The sequence below is a fragment of the Stomoxys calcitrans genome, chromosome 4 (genome assembly GCF_963082655.1).
Source record: "Stomoxys calcitrans chromosome 4, idStoCalc2.1, whole genome shotgun sequence".
Taxonomy (NCBI): domain Eukaryota; kingdom Metazoa; phylum Arthropoda; class Insecta; order Diptera; family Muscidae; genus Stomoxys; species Stomoxys calcitrans.
In genome coordinates, this window is record NC_081555.1 from 135,964,105 (window position 1) to 135,978,864 (window position 14,760).

Below are 14,760 nucleotides of genomic sequence, written 5' to 3' on the forward strand. Positions count from 1 at the left end.
AAACAAAAAATCCTTTCGACACAATTTCCAACCACCCATACCGATTGTGGTAACAGGTCTGCCATCACAGCGTTTAAAGAGAGTTGTGAGTCTCTAGTTTTTGTTGTTGCAAATGTCAGGATTTATTTTTTGCAGTCATTCATGACCCTGTCCGGTCCGCATGCAGTTATTCATTCATTCGTTCGTTTCTACCCGTATGTTGTATTGCTTATATACTTCCTTAGATGATTTTGATTTTTATACCCTGCGCCATAGGATGTGGGTATACTAAGTTTGTTATTTCGTTTGTAACACCTCGAAATATTGAAGAACGACTCCATAAAGTATAAAAATTCTTGATTATCTTGACATTCTGAGTCGATCTAGCCTTGTCGGTCCGTCCGTAGAAATCACGATAGCATTCGAATGAATAGGAAAGGTTAGGTTAAGTTGAAAAGAGGGTGCAGATATTAATCGGTCCCATGTCACTGTGGACTTACACCTAAGTAAGTAATCGGCTTGTTGTACGCTCTAAATAAAAAAAAGTAACCTCGAAAAAGAAAGTCTAAGTAAGGAACTCCGTGTTACTTACAAAATCCTTAATTGTTTTCCATGCCACTCCCCTAAGTTGGTTCATGTCTGGTATAGTGTCCCCACCTAAGTACCAGTGTTTGTTGAAGCGAAAGCCGGGCAATGATAAAGGGAATGCTTCAACGTCTCATCATCTTCCTCGCATGCCCTAAACATGATATCACTTGACGCAACGATTTTACATAAGTGAGCTCGTAGTCCTATGAGTCCCGTTATGATACCGATAGCTATACTGCTACCTTTCAGCAATAGCCTTGTCTTCTCACGATCTGGATCCCCCCATAGGATAGTCCACGTCCTACAGACTGTTTCGCCGTTCCACAATGTTGCATGCGCATTCGTCGCCCACGCCCTTAACTTGGACTGCGTCGAACCGAAAGGCTTCGGGTTAACTAAAATTATTGACGGCAGTCCTCTGGCCTTCACCGCCAAATCGTCTGCCTTTTCGTTCCCCCCTTACTCTGTTATGGCCTAGCACCCAAACGATGCATCTTCAAAGAAGGTGTTAACCTCCTTCTTACACTGCAAGACTGTTTGTGACCTTACCGTCCTGTTGTTATTGGCCTGATGTCCAGTTTACTGCCTGTGAAGATGTTTACACTCGTAGAGCGTCGAACGTAACACCACACCACCTCACGCATCTCAGCCTACAGGGTCGTATTATGGTCTGGCAGTCGAAAACATATCTTAGTCCCTGGGTTCCGCCAGGCCACTCTGTCCTTTAGCTTTGATCCATCAGTGTAGCAAGATTTTCTAAATGGCAATACCGGGGTTCCGTCAATCTAAGACTTTGCTGCTGCCAACAGTGTCCCGAACTCGATCTCAAGTGTAGTCTCAGGTATCTGATCGGAAACCTCTTCCCTTCCGTTGTTTGTGACCTTGCCGTCCTGGTTGTTATTGCCCTTATGGCAATTTTACTGTCGGTAAAGATGTTCTCAATCGACGTCCCCGCGTTAGCGCTACACCATTTCACGCATTCCGTGATCTCCCGGATCTCCGCCTGCAGCACCGAATTATAGATAGGCAGTCTAAAACAGATCTCAGTCCCTGGGTTCACAATGTAAACACCCAGGCCCACTCTGTCCTCTAGCTTTGATCCATACGTGTAACATGATTTTCCAGATAGCAATACTAGGGTTCCGTCAATCCGGTAATGGCTTCGTTCGATTTATTTCGAGCTTTCTCAGAGATCGCACTATTCGAGTCCTTATACATGGATTCCCATCCAATGAGCACAAATTGACCGCAGGTGTACCCCAGGGCTCTGTTCTTTCTCTTTCTATTTTTCTAATTTTCATCAACGATCTGTTGGATCAGACATCGGAATCCGATCTACTCATTTGCGGATGACAGTAATCTCTGTCATTCGTACTCATTCGACCATAGGCCGAGTCTTCGAGAGATTGAGGACAAGAGGCGGGTTATGGGCGATACACTCTGCCAGCATTTGCTGGCCATTTCTGAGTGGGGTCGAATGAATCGAGTAGATTTTAATGCACGGAAGACTCAGTGCTGCTTTTTGTCACACAAACGATTCGCTGACACATTACGATCATCTTTGTCTATCAACGGTGTAGATGTTGAGCAATCAGAAGCTCTTGATGTTCTGGGCATGAAAATACAAAGTGATGTCCATTGGGCTAAACATGTATTCGAAGTGTGGAAAGAAGCATTCTAGTGTTTAGGCTTCCTTAAACGGTGTAAGAAGTACTTCACTCCGTCTGAAGGCCGAAACTTTCATAAGGCCGAAAATGGAGTACAACTCACATGTATGGGCTGGAGCTTCAAAATCATCCCTGGAGCTACTGGAGCGTGTACAGAGGAGAGCGATGGCGTTGATTGGGCACAGTGGGGTATCCAACTATATTGCCTCCCTTCATCATGGTCGCAATGTGGGTTGTTTGGCGCTGTTCTATCGGTACTTTCATGGTGTGTGTTCGTCTGATATTCGTCTTCTTATTCCTGATGTAAGGATGTATGCCAGGGATACTAGACATTCCAGGAACTCACACCCGTTTGTAATTGATTGGCCAGCGGACCGCACAATGCATTATAGAGAGAATTCTTATTTCATCTGAACCATTCGTATGTGGAATCGACTTCCGGCTAATGTTTTTCCCACCCACTTTGATATCCAAAGATTTAAGACATATGTCAATATTCCTAATTTCCTCTCGCCAACGCAATGCACAGCATTCATAGGGGACTTCCCCTGCGTGTTGGCTGACAGTAAAAAAAAGACTGTGCCGATGGCAGCAGTGCCTCGCACTCGACTTCAAGGTTCATCTCAGGTATCCGATCGGAAACCTCTCCCCTTCCTTTCAGATTTCCTATCGTCGGCTATGGTATGGCTCCCATCCTCAATCCATTCTCCCATCGCCTTAAGTCTCATAGCCGCAGTGGCTGCCTCACACTTGGTCTGTATGTCAATGGGTCGTATATTGAGAATAGTCTCCAGTGCCCAACTGGGTGTGGTCCTCATCGTTCCGCCTATGCCAAGACAACATGTTCTCCGAACCTGTTGTATGGTCCTTATGTTGCACTTTTTCTTCATAGCAGTCCACCAAACTACTGAGCCGTAAGTAAGTATTGGTCTAATTACGCTCCCGTAGAGCCAGTGGACTATCCTACGATTCAGGCCCCATTTCGAGCCTACGGCCCGTCTACATAGTGCCTAACATTTGTGAACCTTCTCAGCACTGTCCTGAAGGTGACACTTCTTATTCAGCATTCTGTCCAAGATAACTCCTAAATATTTGACCTTTTCGGATATCAAAATCGTCTTATTGAGGAAACGTGGTGCGTTAAATTGGCCCGCCTTCGGCTTCCTCGTGAATAGGCATATTTCAGTCTTCTCTGGGTTAACACTGATATCTCTGGGTCTAGCGCAGTCATATGCCATATGCAAGACCCTTTCGGGCCTTCTGCATAACTCGTTCGGATTCTTACCCCTTAGAAGTATTATCAGATCGTCTGCTTAGCAGACGGGTTGAGATCCCTCCTCAGTCAGCATTTGTAATAGGTCTTTTATGGTGGCCACCCATGGGAGTGGCGATATAATGCTCCCTGTGGCGTGCCTTGTGCCACTTTCTCCCTTATATTTATGCCATGGGACCCGCAATTTATCCAACTTTTCCTAAGCATATGGTTTATCCAGTCTCTAAGGACCGAATCCATCCGGTACTGGTCTAAGGATTGGATCAGAGTGTCGGTCCGCACATTGTTAGAAGCTCCCTCGATGTCATTGCATGCCGCCAGGGTGTACCGTTTTGGCATCGAAGGATTCTTCTATTTTCTACACAAAATCGTGCTGGGCAGTCTCCACCGACCTTCCCTTGACATAGGCATGCTGTTTGTATTTGAGCGGTTCACTGGATTTCCTACTCTTTATCATGGTGTCTAGAATACGTTCCATGGTTTTAAGTAGAAAGGACGTAAGGTTTATAGGTAGGCCTGTAGGCCTTTGGTGTTGCATAACTTGCCTTGACAGGCTTGGGTATAAACACCACCCCTGATTCCTGCCGGGCTTTCGGAGTATATGCAGGTCCTAGGCACGTTTGTGAAAATAGTTGCCAGAAGCGCCAGATAGTCTGCCTCCCTGTGTTGTAACGACGGAAATACTCCATCAGGTCCGGATGACTTAAGTGGTTTGAAGGTCCTCAAAGCATCCTTGACCATAATTTCCATAGTTATAAACCTTTGATCGGAGCCACCGTAGCGCAGGGGTTAGCATGTCCGCCTATGACGCTGAATACATAGGTTCGAATCCTGGCGAGACCATCAAAAAAATTTTTCATCTGTGGTTTTCCCCACCTAATGTTGGCAACATTAGAGAGTGCTGTTGTGCAATAAGTGCTGTCCGATTCAAGTTTTAGCTCAATGATAGGGGACCTCCTTTTTATAGCCGAGTCCGAACGGCGTGCCGCAGTGCGACATCTCTTTGAAGAGAAGTTTTTACATGGCATAGTACCTCACATATATCACCAGCATTAGAAGGGGACAACTACCGCCTCCGCTATGGCGGCCTCCAGTAGTCCCCATATCAAATGATCCCCGGATTTGACTTCTTGTGTTCCTAGAAACCTCCATTTTCACCTGTTTTGTCTGAAATTTGGCACAAAAAAATTTTTATGACTGCAATCGTCTGTGTCAGGTATGATCCGAATCGGTGTATATAATGATATAGGCCGCCTTACACAGAGGCCACCGTAGCGCAGAGGTTAGCACGTCAGCCTATTACGCTGAACGCCTGGGTTCGAATCCTGGCGAGACCATAAAAAAAATTTTCAGCGGTGGTTTTCCCCTCCTAATGCTGGCAACAGTTGTGAGGTACAATGCCATGTAAAACTTTTCTCCCAAGCGGTGTCGCACTGCGGAACGCCGTTCAGACTCGGCTATAAAAAGGAGGCCTCTTATCATTGAGCTTTAAACTTGAATCGGACTGCACTCATTGATATGTGAGAAGATTGCCCCTGTTCCTTATGTATTGTTCATGGGCAAAATTTGCATTTGCAAACCCCCTTAAACACCCACACCTCGGTGTGAGTTCTTGATACCATAGAAGCCGAAATCAATACCAGCTATGATTGATCACAAAATAAAAATTCAACACACAAAATGAGTTAATAAGGGTAAATCTTTTGCGGAGTCCTTGGTGGTGGGTATCCACGGTTCGACACTGCCGAACATAGCACGTTTTAGTTATTTTTGCTTAAACATCCATTAATCTTTAAACCACGTCGTTCAACACACCATGAGGGTGTGCTGGCTTTTTATTAAATTTCTTTTCAAGTTTTTTTTATGGAATTCGGCTTGAAATTTGTATTCAATTCAAATTCTAAGAGTATTTCTAGTCGCCCTATTGATATGCTGGTGCAAGTGGAAAAAATTGTTTCCAATAAGAAAATTTCAAGGAAATTTATCCTTTAGGAAAATTTTCTTTACAATTTTGTCCGCACTTTCCGGCCATTTAAGTCGGCCAAACCTGAACGAATTATCCTGGCACAGCTGCAGGAGTCACCCTGCCCTGGCATGAGTGGATCTTCCGAGCGAGCCTGGCATGGTCCTACATACCGAGGGCATGAAGGAAAGTCAAGATGGTCTTTATCCCCAAGGCGGGAAGAATAAACCACAGTACGACGTAGGATTTTAGGCCTATTAGTCTGTTCTCTTTTTTGCTGAAAACACTGCAAAGACTGATTGACCTGAAGGTAAGAGGGGGACTGACGCCGGAAAACTTCAGTGGGGCACAAAAGGCATACCTCAAAGGCAGGTCGGTGGAGACGGTCTCTCACGAAGTGGTACAGGAGGTCGAGACCTCTCTCCGACAGAGGAGTACACCTTGGTGGCCTTCTTGGATATTGAGGGGGCCTTTAATAATGTGGAGTTAAGGGCGATAGTCGCCGCACTGGACCGCACGTGGATGCAAATGAAAAATTGTCATGAACATGCCATTCGATTCAAGTTTAAGCTCAATGATAAGGGACCTCCCTTTTATGCCGAATTCGAACGCGTGCCGCAGTGCTACACCTCTTTGTGGAGAAGTTTTTTACATGACAGCCATACCAAATGGTACAGTACCTACCGAATGTCGCCAGCATTAGGAGGTGATAACCACCGCTGAAAATTTTCATGATGTTCTCGCCAGGATTCGAACCCAGGCGTTCAGCGTTATAGGCGGACATGCTAAATTCTGTGCTAAAGTGGCCTACATCTCATGGGGATTCACCCCTTAATTTCCAAGTGGACCAATAATATGCTTTATGGCAGGATTATTAATGTGATCCTGGGAGATAGTGTGATCAGAAGACGGGAGACCAGAGAAGTAAACGCCCCAAGGAAGGGTATTCTCGCCGATTCTATGGAACCTCGTGATTAATGAAATCCTGATATATCTCGGTGGGGACGGCACGAGGGTTATCGCTTATACGGACGACGTCGTGCTGCTGGTCCGAGGCAGGTTTCTGTCGACGATCAGTGAGATCATGGAAGGGTCTTTCACTGAGGATGTTATCCGTAATGGGATTGAGGACCAACCCAGGAAAGACGGAGCTGGTGCTCTTCACGCGTAGATATAAGATATCGGAGTTCAGACTTTCGCCCTTGGAGGGGGTCACTCTGCGGCTGTCGAAGAAGGCGAAGTACCTAGGCATAGTCCTCGATTCGAAACTGTACTGGAAGAGGAACACCGAGCAAAGAAGCCATAAAGCACTGTGCGCTTTTTACTCATGCAGGGAGATGTTCGATAAGAAGTACGGGATAACTCCCAAAATGATTTATTGGATGTAAATGGCCATAGTGAGACTAATACTTGCCTATGGAGCTCTGATATGGTGGAATGCCTTAGATAAGTGTACGCGTTCAAGGGAGTAGAGAAGGCCTACGTCTGGGTCGCAGGGGCACTGAGATCCGCACTGCCGGCAGGCCTGGAGTCAATGCTGGATATGCAGCCTATTGAGGCCTATATTGGGAACTATGCCGCCAGTGTCGCGCTTAGGCTGAGGGAGCTCGTCATACTGAAGGTGGATAGTTGCGGCCACAATTCGATTCCGGGTGTTATGGATACGGAGGTTAGATTTGAAACTGTCCTCGAAGAGGAACACCGAGGAAAGAAACCTTAAGGCACTGCGCGCTTTTTACTTCGGAGAAGGATGTTCGGTAGAAATAGGGAGTAACTTCCAAGATGATTTATTGGATGTATTTGGAGAAGGATGTTCGGTAGGCAGTAGGGAGTAACTTCCAAGATGATTTATTGGATGTATTTGGATCGTGAGACCAGTACTGGCCTATGGAGCACTGGTATGCGTGGAATGCCGTAGGGAAGAGGACTCATTCGAGGGAGTTCGAGATGGTCCAGAGACTGGCCTGTGTCGGGGTCACAGGGGCACTAAGATACGCACCGCAGCCAGGCCTGGAGTCGATGCTGGTTATGTGGCCCATTAAGGCCTATTTTCGGAACTGTGTCGCCAGGGTCGCTCTTAGGCTAAGGGAGCTCGGCATGCTGAAGGAGGATGGTTCCGGCCACAGTGGGTGTTGTGGATGCGACGGGTAGATTGAGGAGCATCTCCGACAACCTGGCACCAGTTCGATTCTGGATGTTATGGATGCGACGGTTAGACTGAGGAGGAACTCCGACTACCTGGCACCGGTACTGATTGAAGTGAGCGCATTCGCGATTCGATTTCCTGAGAAGGACGAATGGAGGGCGAATGCTGTACATGAGGAGTATGAGACCTCGATTCAGCACTTGCTGCGTTCATGTCCGAGTCTGCAAGGACGTAGGCTCTCCTTTCTGCGTAGGCGTTTCTTCAGTGATCTGGGTGAACTTGCGAATGTACCTCTGATAGGTCTCCTAAGATTTGTTGAAGAAACAGGATGGTTCCGACGTGGGGTGCCATAATCTCCGGTGTAGGTACATCCGTGCTTGTGTGGGGATGGGCGTTTCGTCACTCCCCGCTTGGGTTCTCCATTCCTCCTGTTTTTCTTTTATTCGTGTATAAACTCTAGTCCGAGGTCTCAGATCTTCTTTTTGTTCCCTTTCTCACCTCTGGTGAGCAACCCACTCAACCTAACCTAACATTGTTTTAAATAACAATTCACTGAAATTTTGTCTTTAGAGAAAATTTCACTGAAATTTTGTCTTTAGAGAAAATTTCACTGAAATTTTGTCTTTAGAGAAAATTTCACTGAAATTTAGTCTTTAAAGAAAATTTTACCGAAATTTTGTCCTTAGAGAAAATTTCACTGAAATTTTGTCCTTAGAGAAAATTTCACTGAAATTTTGTCCTTAGAGAAAATTTCACTGAAATTTTGTCTTTAGAGAAAATTTCACTGAAATTTTGTCTTTAGAGAAAATTTCACTAAAATTTTGTCTTTAGAGAAAATTTCACTGAAATTTTGTCTTTAGAGCAAATTTCACTGAAATTTTGTCTTTAGAGAAAATTTCACTGAAATTTTGTCTTTAAAGAAAATTTCACTGAAATTTTGTCTTTAGAAAAAATTTCACTAAAATGTTGTCTTTAGAGAAATTTTTACTGAAATTTTGTCTTTAGAGAAAATTTCACTGAAATTTTGTCTTTAGAGAAAATTTCACTGAAATTTTGTCTTTAGATAAAATTTCACTGAAATTTTGTCTTTAAAGAAAATTTCACTGAAATTTTGTCTTTAGAAAAAATTTCACTGAAATTTTGTCTTTAAAGAAAATTTCACTGAAATTTTGCCTTTGGAGAAAATTTCACTGACATTTTGTCTTTAGAGAAAATTTCACTGAAATTTTGTCTTTAGAGAAAATTTCACTGAAATTTTGTCTTTAGAGAAAATTTCACTGAAATTTTGTCTTTAGAGAAAATTTCACTGAAATTTTGTCTTTAGAGAAAATTTCACTGAAATTTTGTCTTTAGAGAAAATTTCACTGAAATTTTGTCTTTAGAGAAAATTTCACTGAAATTTTGTCTTTAGAGAAAATTTCACTGAAATTTTGTCTTTAGAGAAAATTTCACTGAAATTTTGTTTAGAGAAAATTTCACTGAAATTTTGTCTTTAGAGAAAATTTCACTGAAATTTTGTCTTTAGAGAAAATTTCACTGAAATTTTGTCTTTAGAGAAAATTTCACTGAAATTTTGTCTTTAGAGAAAATTTCACCAAAATTTTGTCTTTAGAGAAAATTTCACTAAAATTTTGTCTTTAGAGAAAATTTCACTGAAATTTTGTCTTTAGAGAAAATTTCACTGAAATTTTGTCTTTAGAGAAAATTTCACTGAAATTTTGTCTTTAGAGAAAATTTCACTGAAATTTTGTCTTTAGAGAAAATTTCACTGAAATTTTGCCCCTCTACTATTCCAATCGACCTACCATAGTAAGAAATTGTTGTGCAACATTTCAAGTTCCTCCTTTGAACCTCAACTTGTTTTCAAAAACTCAGTGTGCTTTCTGTCGCGAAATAAAACATCTTATTGCACTTAAACTAAGATTCCTATTTGGTGTGTGGTGTTTGTGTAAGGAGATGTTACGCCGGCGGTAGGAATTTTCTTATTTATGCATATTTCAGAAAGGGAGCACATCACCTATAATCGCCATGTAGTTTCTCTTAACCTCTCATCTCCCTTACCCCCTAAAAGGAAGTATGAAAAAACAAGACAGTTTTATCTTTCATAACGCGTATAACCATTAATCATTGACAGAGAAACTCATAAAAATCATCTGCATTGGCTTGTCTTGTCTTGTCTTGTGAGAGTAAGGAGCAACTGAAGGTTGGTTGCTGTTTTTTTGTTTGTTTTGTTCCTGGCGGACACGGATGAGTTCACAGGAATGCTATGAGTTTGCTTTAAACATGACTAAGTTTTCTCATAAACCTTCCACTATGGAACAGGGAAACAGGCCTCTAGAGGGCGCAATTTTTATCCGATTTGGCTGAAATTTTGAACGTAGCATTTTGTTATGACTTCCCATAACAGAGCTAGGTATGGTCTCAATAAGTCCATACCCTGATATAGCTCCCATATAAAACTTGTTTCAGATTTGAGCTCCTTTTCCTCTGTAGCGTTACCACGCATGCAATTTTGCACAATGACTTCTACTATGCTGTGTATTATCCAAATCATGTATAGCCTGAATTGGGCCATTAACCTGATATAGCTCCAATAGCATAGTAATTCTTATCCAGTATCCTTTGCTTGCCTATAAAAGATTCCGGGCAAAGAACTTGACAAATGCTATGCATGGTGGAGGGTATATAAAATTAGGCCCAGCCAATCTTGGCACGCTTTTACTTGTTTACTTAATTTATTTTATTTCATTTCATTTCACTCCATTTCATTGAATGTCATTTAATTTCATTTCATTTCATTCCATGTCATTTCATTTCATTCCATGTCATTTCATTTCTTTCCATTTCTTTCCATTCCATGTCATTTCATTTCACTCCATGTCATTTCATTTCATTTCATTCCATGTCAGTTCATTTCGTTTCATTTCATTTCATTCCATTTCATTTGATTTCGTTTCTTTTCATTTCATTGCGTTTCGTTTTATTTCATTTCATTTTATTTCATTTCATTTCTTTCCATGGCATTTCATCTCATTCCATGGCATTTAATTTCATTTCATTTCGTTTCATTTCTTTTCGTTTCGTTTCATTTCATTTCACTTCATTTCATTCCATGCCATTTCATTTCACTCCATTTCATTCCATGTCATTTCATTTCATTCCATGTCATTTCATTTCATTCCATGGCATTTCATTTCATTCCATGTCATGTCATTTCATTTTGTTTCATTTCGTTTCATTTCATTTCATTCCATGTCATTTCATTTCACTCCATTTCATTCCATGTCATTTCATTTCATTTCATGGCATTTCATTTCATTCCATGTCATGTCATTTCATTTTGTTTCATTTCGTTTCATTTCATTTCATTCCATGTCATTTGATTTTATTCCGTGGCATTTCATTTCATTTTATTTCATTGCATTTCATTTCATTTCATTTCATTTCATTTCATTTCATTTCATTTCATTTCATTTCATTTCATTTCATTTCATTTTCATTTTTTTTTATTTTATTTTGCTTTATTTTATTTTATTTTATTTTATTTTATTTTATTTTATTTTATTTTATTTTATTTTATTTTATTTTATTTTATTTTATTTTATTTTATTTTATTTAATTTTATTTTATTTTATATTATTTTATTTTATTTTATTTTATTTTATTTTATTTTATTTTATTTTATTTTATTTTATTTTATTTTATTTTATTTTATTTTATTTTATTTTATTTCATTCCATTCCATTTTTTTTATTGCAGGGGTGACCTGCTTGCAGGTCATCCATTGATCTATGACATTTCTTTGTTTAAATGCATTTGGAAGCAATTTAAGCGGCTTTTTCAGATCAACAAACAGTTAAAGACAACAGAACAAAATTGAATTTTCTGGTAATTATTTACATTGGACAAATTTAGTCCTTATCACTATTTCCCTCACTCAATTGTTTTCCTCCCCACACACATGCTCACATACACACAGTCAATGTGTCCATTTGTCCCCCTTTCGAACATTAAAAGGACAAAAATTGAAATACAAAGGCATCATTGCAAATAGAACGTCAAATCATGTTTGCAGTTAACAACGACAAAAAAAATCAAAAGAAGAGAAAAGGGAAGACTTGGACTAAAAGGACTTAAAAGAAAACCTCTGAACGAATGAAAAATTCACTTGTCATGATAAAGTCCTTTCTTTGCGCCTTTTGTTCACAATTCGTGTTAACCGGACTGCGACATGAAAGAGAGTTGGCTGGTAAGAGGAAACGCCGAGTTAAGGTGGCAAAAATGACACAGAGTCCTGCGGAGTGCTTTAGAGTCCTGCTTTCACAAAGGGCTTCGTAGAGTGACAGTGGGGTTTGTCTTAGAAGTTTCCTTGGCAAATCATGTCTGTTGACATTTGAATTATTACTTTGCTTTATATCAACTGACATTAGCTTATGCATTAAACAGCTGGAGTAAATAGCGAGGGGTGGTTGAATAATTTTCGGGATAATCGGCAGATCGATATATATGGCACCTAAATCTAAAGTCCAACCTGAACCATATTTAGGTTCAGATGTCGGGAGGCTTAAAATAACCCACTGCTTCAAATTTCAGCCGGGTCGGGTAATGAATAAAGCTTTTATGGGCTTCAGACCCTTTATCGGGAGATTGGTCTATATGACAGCTATATCTAAATATAGTCCGATCTGAACCATATTTACGTCAGATATCGGGAGGCATAAAATAACCCACTGATTTAAATATCAGTGAAATCGGGTAATAAATAAAGCTTTTATGGGCTTCATAACCTTTATCGGGAGATCGGTCTATATAGCAGCTATATCTAAATATGAACCCTTCTAATCCATATTTAGGTCAGATGTCGGGAGGCTTAGATAACCAACAGTTGCAAATAATAAGTAGCTATATCTAAATATAGTCCGATCTGAACCATATCTGTTTCAAATTTCAGCAAAACTGGATGAAAGATAAAGTTTTTATGGGCATTAGACCCTTTGTCGGAAAATCTGTCTATATAGCAAATATGATCCGATTTGTCCCGTTCAAGAACTTAACTCAGGTTATGAAACGAAAGTCATAATAAAATACGTCATGCAAAATTTCAGCTAAATCGGATAGAAATTGCGCCCTCTAGAAGCTCAAGAAGTCAAGTTCCCAGATCGGTTAATATGACAGCTATATCACGTTATGAACCGATTTAAACCATACTTGGCACAAAATTACAGCCAATTCGGATAAGAATTGCGTCCTCTAGTAGCTTAAGAATTAAAGACGCAAGATCGATTTATATGGCAGCTATATCAAAACATGGAGCGATATGGCCCATTTACAATGGGATCGCTAGGGGGGCGCCCCACCACAAAACCTACCAAATATATATATACACCAATCACGACAATATGGGACTCAAATGAAAGGTATTTAAGATTAGAAAACGTATCGGATATCCAATTGTCGGACCAAGTGTTTGGGGGACCACCCCAACCCCCAAAACACCCCTACATCGGACATATTTACCGACAATGGCAATATGGGACTCAAATGAAAGCTATTTGCGAGTAATACACGAATCTGATATCCAAATACAGATTCTGGGGGTCAACCCTTTTCCAAAAACACCCCCCCAAGCAGGAATTATTTACTGACCATGGCAATATGGGGCTTAAATAAAAGGTATTTGAGTGTAGAATACGACTTTGGTATCCAGATGTGGCGCCGCCCATCCCCTAGACCATACCCCACAGAAGACAAATGTATGACCATAACAATATGGGACTCAAATGAAAGGTCTTTGGAAGTAAAGCACGAATCTGATATCAATGCTCGGGAAAAGTGTCTATGGGGCCACCCCACCCCCATAACACCACCCAAATAGGAAGAATTTGCTAACCATTGCAATATGAGGCTCAAATAAAAGGCATTTTAGACTTGAACACGAATCTGATATATATTAGCAAACCCAAGTCACTGAGTGGCCGCCCCATCCCCCCAACACACCCCAAACAGGTCATGTTTGCCGACTATGGAAATTTGGGGCTCAAATGAAGGATATTTGGGAGTAGACCACGAATCTGACATCAACATTCGGGACACCAACTATCTAGGGGACGTCCTACCACCATAACAACCCCCAAGTAGGATGTATTTGCTCACCAAGAAAATTTAGGTCTTCAAGACAGTGGAGTTCGATCTTCATATTTTTTAGGGCTCATACCCCAAACCGGACATATTTGGAAGCTTTTTTAATAACGGGTTTAAAAAATAGTCTAAAGGCGTTATATCGCAATATCTAGGCGGCCAATTGACCGGTCCCAAATGTGAAATAAAATGTTATCCGAACTCGCCTCTCAATAAGTCCATTGTTACGCGGGCTGTGTGGCATGTGGCACCGTCTTGTTGAAACCATATGTCATGCAAGTCAAGCTCTTGCATTTTGGGCAAAAAAAAAGCGCTGACCATTCAGAGTTACGTTACGATTCACATCATCTTTGAAGAAGTACGGTCCAATGATGCCACCAGCCCATAAACCGCACCATACTAATAGCTAAAAACCTACCCTTTATAATGCGTAGGGTCGCAAATGAATGTTTCAGTTAACGATATGACTTTCCCATCCAATGGTGGGTATAAAATTTTTAAAAATTTTAAGTTTGGACACTATAATACTCACCGGAAATTTTTGTCAAAATTGCTGTCATCCTCGAAGAGCATTATTTCTGCAAATAAAATTAAAGCGAAAGCATTAAAATTATTGTAAAAGTGGAATTTCACTAGTTTCTACAGAATCACAAATTCTTAAATTAAATTTTTTGTTTAATATTTTCTCGAATTATCATACCAGCCCCCCTTGGCCCTTACTTGCTATTGCCACTAACAAAATTCAAACGAGCAGTGATTGTTAGGTGGTAGACTAAGTGTCATGGACTCGTTATTCCGGTCGTTCGTAATACTTTCAACACATCCTGAAATCCGTCTTTGCCGTTAAGGATTTCATGGATATTGTCACACGAAGACAAGACCATCGCATCAGCAACACGGAGGCCAACCAAAGCACCACAGCAACCATACGCTCACCTGTATGTCGTGCAGCAGGATAAGCAGGTAAAGTCAAAAGGTGGTGTGAGAGCATGTCATTGAGCAAAAA

The 14,760-nt window shown here is 40.9% G+C and overlaps 1 long non-coding RNA gene across 1 annotated transcript in view; it reads right to left on the reverse strand.

The window, feature by feature from the left end:
- Positions 1-14,287: 14,287 nt before the first annotated feature.
- LOC106094404 (uncharacterized) overlaps positions 14,288-14,760 on the reverse strand; it is a 135,319-nt gene continuing 134,846 nt past the window's right edge. Inside the window, exon 3 of the long non-coding RNA XR_001222552.2 lies at positions 14,288-14,332. This is a non-coding gene — a long non-coding RNA (uncharacterized LOC106094404). The remainder of the gene's footprint in view (positions 14,333-14,760) is intronic.